This window comes from Eubalaena glacialis, chromosome 10, assembly GCF_028564815.1.
Source record: "Eubalaena glacialis isolate mEubGla1 chromosome 10, mEubGla1.1.hap2.+ XY, whole genome shotgun sequence".
Classification (NCBI taxonomy): domain Eukaryota; kingdom Metazoa; phylum Chordata; class Mammalia; order Artiodactyla; family Balaenidae; genus Eubalaena; species Eubalaena glacialis.
Genome location: NC_083725.1, coordinates 103,715,221 through 103,736,690, shown reverse-complemented (window position 1 = coordinate 103,736,690; position 21,470 = coordinate 103,715,221). Strand labels below are relative to the sequence as shown.

The 21,470-nt window shown below is 37.0% G+C and overlaps 1 pseudogene; it reads left to right on the top strand.

The window, feature by feature from the left end:
• The window catches only part of LOC133099924 (small ribosomal subunit protein uS17-like), a 153,940-nt pseudogene extending 142,495 nt beyond the window's left edge, over positions 1-11,445 (top strand).
• Positions 11,446-21,470: the final 10,025 nt, after the last annotated feature.

The following is a 21,470-nucleotide window of genomic DNA, read 5'->3' as shown; positions in this document are numbered from 1 at the left end:
AGATATACCATGTTCTTGGATTGGAAGAATGAACATTGTGAAAATGACTCTACTACCCAAAGCAATCCACAGATTCAGTGCAATCCCTATCAAACTACCAATGTCATTTTTCACAGAACTAGAACAAAAAATTTCACAATTTGTATGGAAACACAAAAGACCCCAAATAGCCAAAGAAATCTTGAGAAAGAAAAATGGAGCTGGAGGAATCAGACTCCCTGACTTCAGACTGTACTACAAAGCTACAGTAATCAAGACAGTACGGTACTGGCACAAAAACAGAAATATAGATCAATGGAACAGGATAGACAACCCAGAAATAAACCCACGCACCTATGGTCACCTAACCTTTGATAAAGGAGGCAAGGATATACAATGGAGATAAGACAGCCTCTTCAATAAGGGGTGCTGGGAAAACTGGACAGCTACATGTAAAACAATGAAATTAGAACACTCCCTAACACCATACACAAAAATAAACTCCAAATGGATTGAACACCAGACACTATAAAACTATATGTCTTATAGAACTCTACATGTATTTGTGTGACTATTGGATCAGAATCGATTCTCTAGAATATGGGACTGTGCCTGTCTCCATGTGAAGCACCAAGCCTGGCAAAAGGAGAAGCTAAATAATTGTTCAATAAATGCTGTTAATGAATGTGCCAAATGTTTTGTTTGGTGTATGTAACCATGAATATAGCGATCACCATCTCTGCAAACATAGAGATTTGGTCATAGAGATTCTTGGAAACGCCAACTTCTATTTCAGAGCTGGACAATGGGGAATTGATTCAAACAAAGAGCTTGGTGCAGGGTAGCAGAATGAGGCAAACAACCAGAGTTCCAGTTAACTGCCTGTTATTCAGCCCCAATCTGCTTCACTGCAATGGAGGGTGCTGGGAAACTGAGGGTTTCCAAGGCAATACTGCTGATTTATGGAAATGTTCAAGACACAGGACTACTTGTGAATTTCTGCCAGACAGATATTTAATACTGTCAGTGCAGGGAAATGCATTAAAAACAATTATTCAAAAACCACTTCCCCTGGCCAGTTCTATGTTACATACTGCTGCTACTGTCACGGATATTTGTGTTTTAAATAAGAGCCTTTTTACTCTTAGCACCTTATGCTGCTACTCCATGATTTCAAAGCTGAGAAAATCATGGTTACCTGGCTATATTGATGAAGAGGTCTGATATGTCCTCTTAGGAGCTTTTATTATCCAGTGTGTAAGAGTACCACTTGTTTATGAAGCAAAGTTCCATACTTCTATTGATGTTACATTCTCTTGCATGAGAAAAATTCCCCTTTAATTTTGAGCAAAATGTAAACTTAGGCATCGGGTTAAAATAGCTCATAGAATGTACCTTCCTAGAGAAGGAATTTCTGGTTAAATCAGGCCTGAGAATGGGTGAGCTAATTTCTTCATCAGGTTTTGTTGGATTATCATTGTAAACAAAATTCAAATCCTGACCCTAAGTTGGATGTCTGACACTTTTCAGTTTTCAAGTCTTGCCTTCTTTACCTTTTCTGGGCTTCTTTTCTCTTAGGTCTTTCACTTGACAATAATCCCAATTCTCTCATGGAAGTTAGGACATCTAATTTGACAATAAATTTGAAGATACAGTGTAAATAATCAAACAGTATACACGTCAATACTTAGGTTTTATTACTGTTATGAAATCTAGGTAAAAATCATCCTTTTATCTGCCTCATATGCATAAAATATGTATCCCTTAAATATTCCTTTTTCTGGGAAGTGTCCCTTGATTCTGATCTATCTTTAACCACATCCATGGTATCTTATTCTTCTGACATAGAATCACAAATCTCATGGTAATTGCTCATTTAGTTTCCTGTCTTCTCACTAGACAGGAAACACCTTAAAGACAAAGACCTTTCCTGTCTTACACACCACACTACCATCAATGTCAGCAGAATATCTAGTATATATCAAGCACTCAGCACACATTCTTGGATGAATGCATAAATAGGTAGAATAATAGATAATATGACTGTAAAAGACACTGTCTAAATAGACTGACATGAAATAGTATGGCCAGGAAAGTTATTTTATTTTTCATGTTCAATGTGTGAAAGAGAGAGGGTTTTCAACTTCGCAAAGCATTAGCACAGATTAATGAGTCTCACCCTTACATAGCTACCCTTATAGAGCTATTTACCTGTTAGTATCAAATTGGTCCTCTTTCCTTATTTATATTAACTCATATGCTATTTCTTTAAATATAATCATTTTCACAAAGGGATTCAAGGAATGTCACCATTGTTTAACTATGACGCTGTTAATTTGTAATCACATTTATCACAACCTCTGGGAGCACTCTCTAGCAAGCTCCAGATCCTACTCCAACTCCCTCTGTAACCTTGTAAGTGGATGCATTGGTATTGCTTCTTCACTTAAGTTGCCGCTTCCTAAAAGTGAATAAGCATGCTTTTCCCACAGTGCCTTTCCATGGACTAATTAGTTGATGCTTGCAGAGTTCCTTCAAGGAGATAAGTACCGTGGAAATGCTAAGTGCCATTGCCCGTGAAGCAATGGCTGTGGGTTCCTCTGGGATGGAAGCTGCTTGAGAAATGTATTGCAGAACAATGCAGAGTGGAATGGAGCAGCGGTTCTCCCCAGGATACAGCAGCTTACTCCAGGGAGACAAAGCTTTATGAAAATAGTCTAAGATAACTTTCTTATTTATTTATTTGTTTATTTATTTATTAATTTATTGGCCACGCGGCATGTGGGATCTTACTTCCTGACCTGGGATCGAACCCACGCTCCCAGCAGTGGAAGTGCAGAGTCTTAACTACTGGACCACCAGGGAAGTCCCTAAGGTAACTTTCTTTGAAGCAGGTAAAACTTTGGCAGTGGCCATGGCTAAATGTCACTCTGAGTCAGGAACACAATTTCCTTCTACTGCCTGTTTCCTTAGAAAATTAGGAGAAAATAAGCACAGCCACTATGGAGCTTTGGACTTTTTAAGACCAAGGAGATTTCATTTCCCTCTCTGTATGAAGACTCTGCCTCATTGCCTGATATGAGAGCTCCCTGCCCTGACCTTACCCATCCTCACTTGGTAGAATTGGGATATGTATTCCTGGAGCTGTGGACATGACAGAGCTGGCATGAGTGCCTCATATGCAACCTTTCCTCCTTCCTTTCTGATTTTCTGTATTTCCTTCCAAAAAGAGTATTGAGTTCCTACTGCTTGTCAGGCACTGTCCTAGGTAGAGGTTTGATAGGAAATAGAGAAAGGAGCTCTTTTCTTCCTGGTTTTCTATGCACTCATCTCAACCAGTTATCTTCTAAGTGTATGTGCTTCTTCTTTAGGTGGAATCATGGATTCATGAAGGCATAGTATATTTTGATCTAAAAGAGACTTTGGAGAACCTTACTTAACAAATAAGGAAACGTGTGTATATGGTGGTGGTATTGTTACCAGTACCAACGCTATCACTACCACAAATACTGATGATGATGATGCAAAACTCTTTCTACTACCTGACCTAGATTTGGGGTAGGTATCCTTGTTTCATAGTTTTATATTAAGAAATACTTTTCTTCCTTATTCTCAGGACAAATACAGCTCTTCTGAAGCACATACCATCAGATTATACCCTCTAGTACTCCTGTTATATGAAGTCATCTGTAGACATCTTGAACATTCTTTAATCACTGAAGGTTTCAGAACTTGGTCACTCTTATTCTTGATGCTTGAACATCTCCAGAGGTGATCCATCCAGCAATTTAGTGTCTCAGTGTTTGATTGTCTCAATTCAAGCTCTATTTTCCTCTCTATCCCTTGGCTACTTTTTCAATAAGTGTAGACTAGACCTTATTATTATCTATAGCTGTACAACCTCTAAAATCTTGGTTTCAAACATCAGAATCTATGATTACACTTCCAACTAATTTATTCTGGAGTAATAATTACTCCAGTAATTATTCAATCCCATCTTTTCTCTAATTCATTGAACTTACTATTATTTTACTTACCATGAACACTGTTGGGTCCTCAACTCTCTCATTCCACAGTTTACTTTCTATAGTCCATCATGAAAATCACTCCCTTACACACACACTTCAGCTCCTTATCTTCCTTCCCTTCCCTTTCTTCATTTTACTCATCTGGCAAAATATAACTTTCCAACTATTCTTTTCCTCTTACAAAACATAATTGGAGAAAAACATATAACTATGCCCTCTAGTCTTGGAATTTATGACCATAAGCTGCAAGTGAGATCTCAGTACTTCTGGGAATCCTACTAATCAATTTGCTTTCTCATTTTCTTCTCGCGGTTGACTGATATCTTACCTCTTATTGCCCTGAGAAAATAGAAGCAATCGTAAGTGAACTATTTTATCCTCCCACCACAAGATCTATCAATGATCCTGCATTTGTGCCAATAAATTTGTCTTCCCTCCTGTTAAAATGAATGGACTCTACATTCTTATCAAAATATTTCTACACTTATTGGATTGTACATTGTCACCTATGCAAAAACTTTGCTTCTGAAGTTAAGTATCCCCTTTCCTGTGTCATCACAGGATTTCCTACTGGATTATGTCCTTCAGAATGCAAGCCTACCATAATAGGTTCCATCAAAAATAAAACAAAATGTCTAGAATCATTGTTCAAAAAAGTATTGGCAATTATCTGATCATTTCTTCTCTATTTTACAGCAAAAGTTCTCAAAAGTATAGTCTATGCTAATTGTCTTCTTCTCTTCACCTCACATTTTCTCCTGAACCCATTCACTGCAGGCTTTCTTCTCCACAACTTCACTGAGATTACCTTGATATAAGAGACCACCATCTTGCCAAAGTCATATATCATCTTAGTCTTCGTTGATCTCTCAATAACATTTTACATAATGAATATCCTTCTTGAAACATTTTCTTCACTTGGCTCCTGAGACACAGAATTCTCCTGATTTTCTTTCTACCTTATGTACAGTTTCTTCTCATTATCCTCAGCTAGACTTACTTCCTTTTCCTGAATGATAAAGGTTAGATATTTTAGGATCCAGTCTTGGAATTCATCTTTCCTTTATCTTCAATACTCCCTGAGGTGACCTTACCTAATTTCATGGTTTTAAATATTATCCAAATGCTGAACATGTAGCTCTAGCTGTGTACTCTCTCTCAAGCTTTAGGCTGCTCACTCCCTAGCCCCTTACAAGTATAACAGACTGCTCAAATATATAATTTTAAAGCAGAGCTCTTGATTTCTACCCCAGTTTTTCCATTCTCAGTCTTTCTCATTTTAGTGAAGGGCACTACCATGTACTCAACTACTCAGGCCAAAATCCTTGATGTCATTTAAATTTTTTTCTCATTTCTTAACTACACTCCTATTCCAGTCAATCTGAAAATTCTGCCAGCTTTATCTTTAAAATATATCTTGAATCTCTTTGCCCCACTATAATAAAAACTATCTTTATCTACCACTGATACTTGGATTAAGGTCTCTGAACTGGCCTCCCTGCCTTAAGCTTCCCCACTATGGTCAATTATCCTCAAAGCAACCAGAGTGAACATTTAAAATTTATGATAGTTCATGCCACTCCTCTCCTCAAAACTCTGCAATGGCTTTCCATACTATTCTGAAAATTGAATATATATGTTTGAAAATTCCTATATCACTGGCTCCTGTGTATGCTTCCAATTTTATCTCCTGCTACTTTAGACCTTTGGCCTTGTTCTTTCAACACACCAAACTCTTTCTTGCCTCCAGGACTTTACATTGTTATTCCACCTGCCTTCAACATTCTTTACTAGACCAATCTTCATATGCCTCTTTCCCTTGCTTTACTCAGGTCTTTTCTCAAAAGTCACCACTTTTGGAAACTCTACTATGACTACATTATCTAAAAACATACTCCTACCAGTGATTTTCCATTGTCTCATGAAGTTGTATTTTTATTCATGGCTTTTATTACAACCCATCATTATAATATGAACTTATGTGTTATTAATAGCTTCTTTGTAGGAAGAAAGGTCCATGATGAAGGGACCTTATTTACAATTTTGTGTTCATTTATACAACCACCTAGGAAAGTACATGGAATGTGGTATGTTCTCAACTTATTCCTGAATCTTAACATTTAGTCTATCTGTTACACCAATCTAAGAATAACTTCTATGGATATGCGCAGATCAAACTGAATTATCAGACTATGCACTCTTCTTGGTACTTTCAATTTCTTAAATTTTTAAAAGCAGTTTCTCCAATATCTTAAGTTTTTAAATTGTGGATTACCACCCATTTAGAGAGTCATAAAATCAATTTGGTGACTGTAACCAGTATTTTAAAAAAATGAAATAGAAAAGCAAATACTGAGATATCATACATAGTAATGATTCATGAAATGTTTCATTGTTTTATAAAATAATTTTTTCAGTTATATCCATGTGTATATGTGTATTAAATAACAATGTAAAAATATTTTTATTGGGGGTGGCAGTCAAAAAATTTGAGAGTCACTCTAATGAGATTCCATTGTAGCAGGAAATGTCTTTTCTCCAAGGTTACAGTAAACACAGACAGCAGGGAGACTCAGACTTGAAGAATGAATTGTGGTGGTCAGTAGCAGAGATTCTGATGTTGAATTACTTTTTAAATTGCTGCCTCTTTTTTTTTTTTTTTTTCTGTTCAAAGACAGAAAGACTTCAAATTCCCACTGAGCTTGTCCTAAGATTCCCGCACGTCACCTTTAGTACTTTCCCCACATTGCCTTTTAAATCCATCCTTTACTCAGAAGGAGATGAGAATCTCTTCATCACCTTTCCCATCATTCTGTCTGTGTTTTGGAAAATGGGTAACTAGGATCTGCTTTTGTCCATTTGTATCTTTCTGATAAGTGTCCACTGAGGTCTCATGAAAGAGGCACAACAACCATGGCTACCATGTTGCAGTTCTTCACTGGAAAACAAAATTTCTCTACCTGCCAAAAATTCACTTTCTTTTTGGTGCTTTTCTTTGTTTCTCAGAAATTTGCAGAAATTGACTCCCTTTCCACATTTCTCAATCTCAACTCTCTCAGGAGTGTCTTCTAGTATCAGCTTCAAATTGGAAGGACAAGAAAGGAAGATAACAAAGCAAGTTTAAGTGGTTTCTACTCCCAAAACTCCAGGAGAAACTCTCCAAGATAAATGACTATATTTCCAACAATGCCACAAAATTTTACTATTGCCTGAGAGGAAAGGAACACTAATATTTTTTAAACAATCATTATGTGCTACAACCTCCATACAGACAATGGAAATTAACCCTGTTTTATTTTACCTGCAGAGTTTTGTCTTGCAGTGTTTTAAATAAATTTGATTTAGTTGTCAAGATTTAAAAATCAGAAGATTTTACATATATTCCAGATTTCTGACTTCCCTGAAACAATCTGAAGATGTAGTTGGCTAACACACAATAGTCATATTAGTTTGCTAGACCTGCCATAACAAGATACCACGGACTAGATGGCTTAAAAAGTAGAAATTTATTTTCTCACAGTTCTGGAGACTAGAAGTCCAAGATCAAGGTGTGGACAGGTTTGGTTTCTTCTGAGGCCTCTCTCCTTGACTTACAGACGGCCACCTTCTCACTGTGTCCTCACATGGTCATCTCTCTGTGTGTCAATCTCTCTTATTATAAGGACACCAGTTGTATTAGGTTAGGCTCACCATATGACCTCATTTAATCTTAATTACCTCTTTAAAGATTCTGTCTCCAAATACAGTAACATTCTGAGGAACTGGGGGTTAGGACTTCAGCATATAATTTGGGGGGCTGGGTGGCGGCACAGTTCTATAATAACCCTCATGGTAACAATTTACACTGTCTGAGCCAGAGATTCGCTCTAAAGGTCACCGTAATCTCCACTGCTTCCTATTATCTCCCTGAACCTGGGGCTGAGTAGCAGTAGCCATTTATCATTAGAATGACTTCTCTTAAGTACATTAAATGCATTTCCCTAAAAAGTGTTTGAATTTTCCAACCAGTTTTAGAATCCCATTGGCCTCCCTTTGAATTCCAGCTGCATCCCTTCTTAGGTAGCTTCAAGAATGTTGCTTAACACATCTGAGCCTTAATTTGCATACCTCCAAAACAAGACAAAAATGCCTATTATTGTGAAAACAAAGTGATTCAGAGCAAAATTTTAATATATAGTCTTCCTTTTCCTCACTCATATTACTTTAATATGCTTATGAAAATGGTTTAGAGTAGTGTTCAGTGAGAGATCCCTTGAGGGGCAACAGAAGCATCACCTGGGAATTTTATAGACATGTAATTTGTAAGATCCCATCCCAGACCTACTGAATCAGAAACTGACATGGGGCCCAGGAATCTACGTGTTTTTCTTAAGCTTTCTAGGTGATTCTCAGGCATGCCAAATTCTGAGAACTACTGATTTAGAATGTGAATTCCTGTAGTGAAGTCCTTATGACTTCTCACTGGTTTCCACATTTATTTGGTAATCAAAAAATAATAGATGAAAATACCAGGAATTCTATTTCCACATCTGCAAAATGGTTGCCTTTTAAAACCTATATCATAAATATTTTTTTTTCTAAATGTCTATCATCATGTTTATTTTGTTGGTATTAATAAACATTAAATGAAATTAGCGATGAAAGACAACACAAATGGACACTGTAATGAAAATAATTGCACATATTTTAAGATTGGAAAGAAAAGAACATTTATTCACTCTACTTGGTTTTCCTTGTTAAATGATTCATCAAATCTCCAAACAGCTGCCATGCCTTGAAGAGAGGGAGATTTTACATATAAATGACTTATCAAAATTGACAGCAAATGGCATTTTCATTTACATTTGAAAACAGAACGATTCCAAAGCCAAATTTAATTCCTGTCCAATATTGGAGCAGAGGGGAGAAATTTTAAACAAGGGATAATGAAATGCTCTTAGTGATTTGGAAATTTCAGTGGATGCAAATCCTTGTCCTGAAGGGTTCACACTAGTGCCAAGTACAGGGAATGCTTGTCTGAGCTGACTTTCTTTTCTTTTTCTTTTTCCAGTTGCAGACTTAAGATAAGTAGACATACTTTCCTTTTTTTTTTAATAACATCTTTATTGGAGTATAATTGCTTTACAATGGTGTATTAGTTTCTGCTTTATAACAAAGTGAATCAGCTATACATATACATATATCCCCATATTTCCTCCCTCTTGCGTCTCCCTCCCACCCTCCCTATCCCACCCCTCTAGGTGGTCACAAAACACCAAGCTGATCTCCCTGTGCTATGCGGCTGCTGCCCACTAGCTAGCTATTTTACATTTGGTAGTATCTCTTACTTCGTCCCAGCTTACCCTTCCCCCGCCCCGTGTCCTCATGTCCATTCTCTACGTCTGCGTCTTTATTCCTGTCCTGCCCCTAGGTTCTTCATGACCTTTTTTTTTTTTTAATTTAGATTCCATATATATGTGTTAGCATACGGTATTTGTTTTTCTCTTTCTGACTTACTTCACTCTGCATGACAAACTCTAGGTCCATCCACCTCACTACAAATAACTCAATTTCGTTTCTTTTTATGGATGAGTAACATTCCATTGTATATATGTGCCACATCTTCTTTATCCATTCATCTGTCGTTGGACACTTAGGTTGCTTCCATGTCCTGGCTTTTGTAAATAGAGCTGCAGTGAACATTGTGGTACATGACTCTTTTTGAATTATGGTTTTCTCTGGGTATATGCCCAGTAGTGGGATTGCTGGGTCATATGGTAGTTCTATTTTTAGTTCTTTAAGGAACCTCCATACTGTTCTCCATAGCGGCTCTATCAATTTACATTCCCACCAACAGTGCAAGAGGGTTCCCTTTTCTCCACACCCTCTCCAGAATTTATTGTTTGTAGATTTTTTGATGATGGCCATTCTAACTGGTGTGAAGTGATACCTCATTGTCGTTTTGATTTGCATTTCTCTAATGATTAGTGATGTTGAACATCCTTTCATGTGTTTGTTGGCAATCTGTATATCTTCTTTGGAGAAATGTCAATTTAGGTCTTCTGCATATTTTTGGATTGGGTTGTTTGTTTTTTTGATATTGAGCTGCATGAGCTGCTTGCAAATTTTGGAGATTAATCCTTTGTCAGTTGCTTCATTTGCAAATATTTTCTCCAGTTCTGAGGGCTGTCTTTTCGTCTTTTTTATGGCTTCCTTTGCTGTGCAAATGCTTTTAAGTTTCATTAGGTCCCATGTGTTTATTTTTGTTTTTATTTCCATTTCTCTAGGAGGTGGGTCAAAAAGGATCTTGCTGTGATTTATGTCATAGAGTGTTCTGCCTATGTTTTCCTCTAAGAGTTTGATAGTGTCTGGCCTTATATTTAGGTCTTTAAGCCATTTTGCGTTTATTTTTGTGTATGGTGTTAGGGTGACTCTGACAGGGGAAAGGACGTAGGCCGGAATCCTGTCACTTTATGTAATTCCCAGCTATGCAGCCTTACCAGGCAGCTCAGTGCCAAGAACAAGGACTTGAAGCAACTGCTCCCCAACTACACATGCCATCCGGCTCCACAGGGATTGGAGGATATTAAGGATTCACTGGTTACGACTTTAGAGGATGTGTTCTGGAAGCTCCCTTCTCCCTTTTATGAGACATTTTAATCTAGAAGAAAAAGACAAAAAGAGGCATATGGATGACGTGGAATTTGAAGGCAACAACTCGAAAGGGAATTTACTTTAAAAAAGAATCATAATTCCTAAGTTTATTGGATGTTTACCTCCAGAAAGGCTAAATTTTATACACAGACATATCTCTATATATAGCTCTATATATAATTTCCATGTATCACTTTTTTCACTCTTAAAAATATCCTTTGATGGATTTTTACAGATAATGAAACCATGGAGTGGTTCTGTGCCCCAGGGAGTTCACAGAAGCTGATAACTATTAGAAATTCTTGAACTTGTCTTACAGAACAACCAATATGGGAACAGCTTGTTAAAACCCATTTGCTTGTAAACTGCCTTCAATGATTTAAGTTCATTTTAGTTTTGTGGTGGAGGGGGATTTTTATTTCTTTTTCCCCTCTCTTTAATTGCATACCTTCCCACTCTCACGCAGCCCAGTAGTTTTTTAGGAATTCGGCGTCAGCTGCTGCCCAGTGCAAGCCTGCTGGGGCCTGGTTGGGACCACCGACCCTAAAACTGGGCCTGCGCAGCTGTCATTTCCATGACCTTTTGACGTCACGGGGCAGGAAAACTCCACCCTCATAGGACGCTAAGCGCCGCCATTTTGAATTTGCAGAAGCGTGTCTCCCAGAGGCGCCTGCTCAGAACATCGAGTATCTCGCTGGTTTCGTCTTGTCGCCTTTCTCCAATGCCTAAGAGCACCCTGCTTATCCATAAATATCCGAACCCGCTCACCCTGGGGGAGGCAGACCTGAGAATTGTTCTCCCCTAACTTCGTTTGGCCGCCTTGTGAGTAACCTCTCTGTGGGCTGTGAACCTCGGCTTCTCAGCGTTTGCCTCACTGTGCATCTGGCGGATCGACCTGGTTTGCTGACATTTCCTCCGTATCTGCTGCGTCTCCACAGGCTCAGAGTTTCCTAGGTTATAAGGTAACTTCCCCATATTACCTCACCTAAGCTTGTAAGATATATATATCTTATATAAGATACAAGTACATCTATACCTGTTTTCTAGGAGACACTATTTCTTTAGTAATGTAGGCTCTACGTATACACTGCCCCCTAAGCGCCTTATATATAGTCTGTTTACGAAAGAAGCTCTGTCTTATAGAAGGTAGGTAGGTTTCCCAGCGTTATCCAAAGAGTAAATTGTGAAACTAAGACATACCCTAAATTTTTCTAACTACAAGCGAGATACCTACGGCATCACCACTCCCCATTCACTAAGGGAAAATTAAAGAAAGTACACTGGATTTAAAAAAATTCTTATTAGATTTTTTTTTTATTAATATGCTCACCGTGTTTTAATTGACAGTCCACATTTCACTTACTCTTAGTTTTGAGGTTCTAATATTCTCCTTCTCTGTCGTATACAGCTTTATACCTCTCAGTGCGTATCCAGGGGAAAGTTGCCCTCTGGGAATATTGATTAACATTCTGGGCCTCCCTCATTGCAATCCCACACAGGCAGCAGAAGGCCGTTCTGCGTTCGTCGCCTTTAAGAAGGGATTTGACAACAGAAGAGATGAGGTTCTTTCTAGCTTTGAGTTGTAAAACCACAATCATCGTAAATAAACTACTTAGGAAAGTACATGAAGAGTGGTCAATTTCTTACATAATTTATGCTAGAAAAGCATTGTCCAGGCTGTGAGGTAAGTGGTAGAGGTCATGGTAGTGAAGGCTAATCAGAGAAGGAGCCAGGAGAATACAGTGATTGGTGAGTCCCTGAGAAAGACGCCTAACCTCCTCTACAGGTTCCAGAGAGGCACTTAAATATTCAGATACATTTGTGGAATGTGAGAACAAGAAGACCTGTGTTACATTTCTAAGACTAAGGAATGCAACCGGAGAAAATATGTTTCGGGAGGTATTTGGCAGATCAGACCTTAGATATACTTACAGAATTCATCATCCCCTAAGCAGGGAAATGATTTGATGATTTTCTTGTACCTGAGATGGCCAGAAACATGGCAGGAAGTGCAGCTGAGCCTAAAGTGGCCAAGAGAACAGGAAGTGGTGATGCCTTTGTGCTGCCAATGAAACCTAAACACCAAGGATGTGAATATCTTAGTGGGTTTCCACATGGTCAGATGAAACTGAGGACCAAATCAACCTCTTCCCTGCCCTCATGCCCTGTTTCTTAACACAACACAAATACCTCAGCCATAATCATGGGAAACAAAGGAGGTAAGGAGACTCAAAATAGAAATCAGTTCACCCAAATCGCTGAAGTAAGATTTAAATTCACTACAAATATCTATATCACATTAAATAATTTTGTGCAAAGGCCACAGGATACATTTTATCACAAACTTCAAAACAGGAAATCTTGATTGTTTCTATTAATGGTTGTAGCAAATTCTCTCTGGGCCAAGTAAAATGATGTCTTGTGAAGACAACCCCTTCTCATGGGTAGGAACTCGCCTTTTTATGCCCTAAGATGTACATTTAAAGATGAAAGCATTTCACTTGAAAGAAGGACAGAATACAGTAAATTAGAAAAAGTCCCAATCAGGCATTTGAGATTCAGCCCTATCTCTTACTGTGTGATCTCAGGTAAGTTTCTTAAAGTATCTGAGCCTTGGTTTCATTCTTGTTCAAAAAGAGGTAATATGCAAGTTGGTTATTATGACCAGATGAGATGATGCATATTTAAACACTTTGAACACTACTGTTTTGCCAGTCACAACTATTGTTATTATTCTAATGATGATGATGATTTTATACACTCTAGTTTTAAGACCTTTGCTTCCAAATTGAGCACAATTTTAGCACTAGTTTTAACTGGGGCTTAGAAATCTCCCCAGATAATGATAAACTCTATGGTCCTTCACCTAAATGGTACACGTTATTTTCTCTGAAATGAAGCCAGTTCAAAATATGAAGGCAGGCAGGAGGTGATTTGTATTGAAACCCAACATGGGGATGGACTCATAATTGGGACAGGAGAGTCATAGAGATCTAGTGGTGGCAGATTGAACACGTGTGAATAGGGGGGTCTGGTTTCCTGAATAGACTCCAGATGGAACTCGCAGATGGAACCCTGGACTATCAGCTTGGTCAGATGTTGACAGATATCAGCCTTAAGAATATGAATATCTGAAACTGCCTGACAGGGAAATAAAGAGTTTTATATATGTTTCCAGACATACGATGTTTTTGCTGTGGACCACATGGAAATTATAACTGCTTTGAGAGATGAGACACATCTGGTTTTCAAGAGACCTAGGTTCAAGTTCCGACACTACCTAACTCTGAGTGAGTAGTTCTTTTTTCTTTGACTCATTTTGGCTATCTATAAAATTATGTTTAAAATAATAATAATTACTGCTACCACATATGCAGAGCTTAAAATCGTGCAGACACTGTGCTAAATGTTTTACAAGTACCATCTCTTTTACTTCTCATGGAGTCCTTTAACTAGATGTTAGAGTGCTCATTTTATACAGGAGGAAACAAGGCTTAGAGAGATCAGATGCCTTGGTCAGAGTCACACAGATGTCAAGGGGCAGTTAGGGGTTTGAACAAATTATAATTAAATCCAAAAATTGTCCTTTTAACTACATGAAGTACTGCCAGCCTTGGCAAGAAACTGAATGAGATGCTATATCAGGTCTTTGGAATCAGACGGCTCTTGGCTAAAACCCTTACTCTGCTATTTGTTAGTTAACCTATTTGTGCCTCAGTTTCCTCTTATGTAAAATGGGGACACATAGAGCACCTCTGACATAGGATTATTTTTTTTAAAGGACACATTTTCTTTTTCTGTTTAATTCAATGTTATCGATAAATATCCAACAGGATTGACATGAACAGTGCTAGACATATTCATGGTTACTTGATAAGGTATTTCTTTCTTTAAAATAAATACTGACAAATTCTTACTGTCCCCCTTCCTCCATTGTTGATGATAAAATTGTTGTTAAATCATTTGCTTCATACCTGATATTTCCATTTCCAACATTATATCTTTTTTTAAATTGAAGTAGAGTTGATTTACAGTGCTGTGCTAATCTCTGCTGTACAGCAGAGTGACTCAGTTATTCACATATAGGTAGTTTTCCATATTCTTTTCCATTATGGTTTATCACAGGATATTGAATATAGTTCCCTGTGCTATATATTAGGACCTTGTTGTTTATCCATTCTAAATGTAATCATTTGCATCTACCAACCCCAAACTCCCAGTCTATCCCTCTCCCTGCCCCCCTCCCCCTTGGCAACCACAAGTCTGTTCTCTGTGTCTGTGAGTCTGTTTCTGTTTTGCAGATAGGTTCATTTGTGCCATATTTTAGATTCCACATATAAGTGATATCATATGGTATTTGTCTTTCTCTTTCTGACTTACTTCACTTAGTATGATAATCTCTAGTTGCATCCATGTTGCTGCAAATGGCATTATTTCATTCTTTTTTATGACTGAGTAGTATTCCATTGTATATATGTACCACATCTTCCTTATCCATTCCTCTGCTGATGGACATTTAGGTTGTTTCCATGTTTTGGCTACTGTGAATAGCGCTGCCATGAACATAAGGGTGCATGTATCTTTTTGAATTATAGTTTCGTCCGGGTATATTCCCAGGAGTGGGATTGCTGGATCATATGTTAATTCTATTTTTAGTCTTCTGAGGAACCGCCACACTGTTTTCCATAGTGGCTGTATTAACTTACATTCCCACCAACAGTGTAAGAGGGTCCCCTTTTCTCCACACCCTCTCCAGCATTTGTTATTTGTAGATACTTTAAAGATGGCCATTCTGACCAATGTGAGGTGATACCTCATGGTAGTTTTGATTTGTATTTCTCTAATAATTGGTGATGTTGAGCATCTTTTTTTTTTTTTTAAATATTTCTTGGCATCTCCTGTCTTTTTAATAATCTTTTATTTATTTATTTATTTATTTATTTATTTATTTATGGCTGTGTTGGGTCTTCGTTTCTGTGCGAAGGCTTTCTCTAGTTGCAGCAAGTGGAGGCCACTCTTCATCACGGTGCGCGGGCCTCTTCACTGTCGCGGCCTCTCTTGCTGCGGAGCACAGGCTCCAGACACGCAGGCTCAGTAGTTGTGGCTTACGGGCCTAGTTGCTCCGCGGCATGTGAGATCTTCCCAGACCAGGGCTCGAACCCATGTCCCCTGCATTAGCAGGCAGATTCTCAACCACTGCGCCACCAGGGAAGCCCCTGAGCATCTTTTCATGTGCTTACTGGCCATCTGTATGTCTTCTCTGGAGAAATGACATAGGATTATTAATAGGATGAGATCATTTCTTTGTCTTCAGTTCTTCAGCACAGTTCCTGTGTTCCATAGATATTATTGCCATTGCTCTTTTGCTGTTATTAAAGTGAATGTTTTCATCCAGCCTTCAAAATCTATGATAAGAAGAAGAAAGGGAAGCTTACAGGAGTGACCCTGAAGAGTGTGCTTTTAACAATATCTTGATCAGCTATCTAACAATATCTTAGATCACAAAAGATGGAATTGAAAACAATCTTTGTAGTAGCTTCTTAGCTACAATGATGGGAATTAAATCCAAGAAGTCAGGGACTCTGTCTTAACCATCTTTATAACCACAGAATCTTGCAGAGATTCTATTTTATAATGGGCACTTGAATTGAATTTGATGGTTTACTTGCAAAGAAATGACTGGGTTTTACAGAAATTTTAAACATGCATTTTTGGTTTAAAAATGCAACCACAAAATATAAGAGCATTTGACCTTAAACAAGCAAAGAGAAAAAACCCCAACATGCATCTAGACAAAAGCGATACTTAGAGATCACTCAGTGTAGGATTATTTTCTTTCTTTTCTGAAATACCATCTGCCTTCATTAATATGCAAATATAGATAGAGTATTTTTCGTAGACTCCTTATAATCTCAAGTATCAATAATTACTCCAGCAAAAGGGATCAAAAGCAAATTCCCTGGTTTTGAAGTGTTGGCTTTTTTAATATTTCACATAAATGTTTTCATTGGACTAAATCTAAAAAGTGATTTAAATAACGTTAAGAATCTATGGTTTTTCACTTGATGCCAAATTTTGCTTGTCTTCAAATATCCACCCTGTTTGTACAAGAATTCTCTTCACAGTATGTAAGCCATCTTCCACAGTAATTAAAAGAGTGGAAATGACAGATCAAATGTGAGTCTTTACCCAGTCATCACCCAAACATCAAAGCAAACCTGGGTCTTTTAAAATGTGAAGAAAAGTTCAGCAACATTATTTCACAAGAAAAAGAGAATCGCAGCCTTAAGATTTGGGTCTCTAAATGCCCTTCCTTATTTTAGATATCAAATTACGTTTCTTATATAATCTAACTAAAATCATTTTATTTTATAATTACAAAATTTTGTATCTATTATAAAAAAGTGAAATCTGTAAATGTATGGTTTAAAATGTAAAAGTTCCATATAGTTGTACTCCCATCGATGCTGTTAATGGTTCAGAACATATTCTTAAAGATCTTGAACTGCCTGAACATTTGTGCTTTTCTATTTATTAATTTTTACAGATATAGTTATATTTTAATTGTGTATATATACATATATAATATAGTCAGATGTCTCCATATTTTCTTTGAGTAATTTATTTTGTTATTTCAAAATTATTCTTCCCAGATGTGCAAAATATTCTCTTTTATATTGAGTTTTCCAATGATTTGATCAATTTAATTAATTATTTTATCTAGTCTAATTTTATTTGGATATGATATATATTTACATTTTCCCTAATTGCTATCCTTTTATAGTTCCATGAATTATTAAATGAATCTTTAAAATGACTTGCGAAACTTGATTCGTGACACACATAAAACTTGTCAAAGGCCATCTTATTTTGAACACATGAAAAAGAAAAAAAAAAAAATCATGGGTGATCCTTTCTAAATGATGCTTTTGGGGGTAAATATGAAAAATAACACCTCAATACGACAAAATATTATTTCTATTATTAGTGTCATAAATCATTTACTGATTTTTTTTCTTCAGACAACACAGAAGCACATATTAATTGAAATAGAAGTCAGGCAGTTTGGTTGTAGTTAAGAAGGACAAGCAAGTTTTCTGAATGGCCTTGTATGACTTAGGGAGACAAATGATGAATACACCAACTCCATATGTAATCTCTGTATTGAAGTCATCACCACAAAGCATTCATGGATTTACAGAAGAAAAATAAAAAGAGGCATGACTCACTTTAAATAAGTGATGAAATTTAGGTAATAGTTCCAACAACACTTTTCTGTTGATGCAAAGGATGAAAAGCATAAAGACTGCAAAATACCTTAAATTGAAAAATCATTTTAAAGCAGCATTTTAACTGTCTTAAGTGAATTCTGAATCTCTTTTACCTGATGGACTTTGAAGTCTTGGAATTCTGACAATCTAGAGTTTGAAACTTGACGCTGTCCGTACCTATTTATGGCTTCTGTGGTTTTAGAAGAATCTTAGTTCTCAATCCACGTTTGCTGGCTTCCTATGGTGTAAAGCGTTAAGCAGATGATGGTTACCCCTTCCTTTTTCCTCTCACTCCTGAGATTTGACATCAAGGAGCAGGTATGAACAAAGAGGCACAGTCTGATTAGAAAGAAACCAAAAATAAAATTAATATTCTTCCTCTACTGTCTGAATAAAATTCCCCAAAGGGACAAAGTGACCACTTCTTCTTGACTTTACAAATGCTTTTACAGGTAATGACCCCATTAATCCACATCTGTGATTGCCCAGTTTCTACCACATTGGTGACTTGAACTAAGCAAGAGAACCCAATACAACATTAACTCAATTGGGGAACCGGACTTTTCAATTTCTTTGCCCATGTGTAAAGAGGTGACCATTCATTTGGAATCCTAGGCAGATAAAGATGCTTGAGAATAGATTTGGGAAAAATTTAAGCCCCGTTTAACTGACTTCCTAATGAGAATGTCTCCCCTTTTATTGCATTTCATTGTCTTTTTAAAAAATCCACTTTACTGAGGTATGATTGATGTTAAAAGAAAAAATTACATTTTTAATGTATACAACTTAATAAGTTAGGAGATAAGAATACATCCATGAAACTATTGTCCGTCTGGGGTACACAAACTATATAGGAGTGCATACGTTTTGAACCTTGTCTCTTGTCAACCTAAGCACTGAAGCAGTCTCCATTTTTTAGTGTTTCATGTGTGAATCAGGACAGGACCGTGTTTCTGTTTATCTAGAATCTGTTCCTAATTCCTATTTCATCAAGACCATAGAGATATTTTCAAACAGTGAATCCCTTTGCATATGTTGTTTTTAGATAAACAGCAATGATCAAACCTGTTTTTTAGTAAATTAACATTGATTATAATAATCACAGATATGCAGCTAACAGTTACCTTTGCCCAAGAATGCAGGGAATTTTAAATCACTAAGGAATTCACAATTTTTTGCCTGTTTATTTATTGGGGGGAGTGGGTTGCTGATATGAATTTGAAATTAAATTCTATCCTCGACATAAACATTAATGTTTTGATTTTATAATTATCACTTTTTAAATCTATGGCTTATACATACTTTCATAGTCTTACCTATTTGGTGAGGGAATCTTGTGTCAAGAAATGCCAGGAGGTATTTTGGGGCCTGTACTGATTTTTCTTCAAGGCAAATGTGAGCCATAGAACAAGACTCTGTGGACAAATTCTTATTTACATTGCTTCATTTAATTTTTAACAGTTCTGTGAGGTTTGTTATGATATTTATAAATAAGGAAATGGGGGTCCAGAAGATTAAATAAGTTTTCTGAACTGTTAGCAAATGGCAGTCAGAATTTGAACTTCAAAGCTCAAAATTGTCTCATTGCATCTAGGAACCCTTTCCCAAGCTTCTGTAAGGGAATTGAGGAGCTGCCTGGGGTTTGGGTCTCGACTACCCTTAGTGGTCTCTTTCTGCCTAAATATCCTTAAGCTTCCTGGGTAGGGTTGTATCCCAGCTAGGGTGGCTTCAAGTGAGGTAACATGGCTTATGTTTTCCTGACGAGAACTCACTATACAGGCCACCTTGTCTGTTCTCCACAAGCCACAAAATGTGAGTCAGATCCTATCCGTCCTTTGTGTAAAAGCCTCTAACAGTTTCAAATGACAAACAACAAAACATCTTAGGACCTGAAAGTTAAGTATGCATTGAGAGACACATCTGCTTCTCCAGCCTCTTTCCCTTCTCTCCTTTCATCAGTGGTCTCCTGTCACACTCCCTTCCTTTCTGTCCTACAAACTTGTCAGCATCATTCACACTCAGAGCCTTGGCACGTATGCTTGGAACCATCTTTCCCCATATCTGTGCACAGCTCCTTCCATCTCATCATATTAATTTTCAACTTATATGTCACCACATCTGAGAAGCCTTCTTTGACCACCTTAGCTAAAGTGCCCCTCCACTACCACATTCCAAACCTTTATCTTCCTTATTGTTTTTATTTCCCTCACCACTCTCTAAAATTATTTCTGTTTATATGTATTTATCACTGTTTTCTTCCCACACTAGAACGTAGGCAGGGAAATTGTCCTGTTCATTACTCTATTCCCAGTTCTTGAACAGTACCATGACCATAGTAGGTAGTCAGTAAATGTTTGTCAAATAAATTATGCATGAATTAATGAATTAAGCACCTGACACATAGTAAATGCTCCATAAACACTATTTCTATTTATTTAAAAGCAATATACCTCTTTAGAGTACAGTTTGTTAGTTTCTTGTAAAACTAAACATGTAATTACCATCTGACCTAGCAATTGCACCTTTGGGTATTGATCCCAGAGAAATTAAAGTTTATGTTTATAAAAATCCTATACACAAATTCACATAAGAGCCTTATTTATAATAGGCCAAACTGGAAACAATCCAGGTATCCTGCAATCGGTTAATACTTAAACAGACTGTAGTGTATCCATACCATAGAATACTACTCTACAGTAAAAAGAAACTATTGATTACACTCCTCCACTTGGACGAATCTCCAGGAAATTAGGCTGAGTGCAAAAAAGCCAATCACAAAGGTTACATGCTGAATAATTTTATTTACATAACATTCTTGAAAAGGCAAAATTGTAGAGATGGAAAACAGATCAGTGGTTGTAGGGGTTAGGAATAAGGGAGAGAAATAGGAAGGAGGGGGGTGTGATTATAAAAGGATCAAAAGATGGATCTTTGTGGTGATGAAACTTCTGTATCTTGACTGTGGAAGTAGAGACATTAACTTATACATGCAGTAAAATTATATAGAACAAAATACATACACACATACACAGACACAAATGAGTACAAGTAAAACTATAGAAATCTGAGTAAGATTGCTGAATTGTATAAATGGCAATATCCTGGTTGTGATATTGAACTCTAATTTTGCAAGATATTACCTTAGGAAGAAACTGGTAAAGGGGGCACAGGATCTCTGTTTTTTCTTAAAACTGCATGTGAATCTACAATTATCTCAAAATACAAAATTTAATCTTAAAAAAGCAATATATCCTTGAAACATGAATAACTTGGTAAGAATATTAACTGTTTTAAAAAATGGATAAACTGCTGCCCACAAACCATACTGAGAGGTTGTGTTAAATCATTCAATCCTTTACTTACACTGTAACTTATGATCCTATTGAAAGAATGACCATTTTTTTGCATCAGTCTCTCTAGACTGTCCTCATTTTGTTTTCTTTCTCTTTCTTTGCAAATTCAGAATTAGGCTTTCTCATTCATTTGGAATGCGTGTTTGTGTAGAGGCACTGGGAAAGGCTAACAGTATCTGTTGCATGAATCACTGGACATGGCAAAC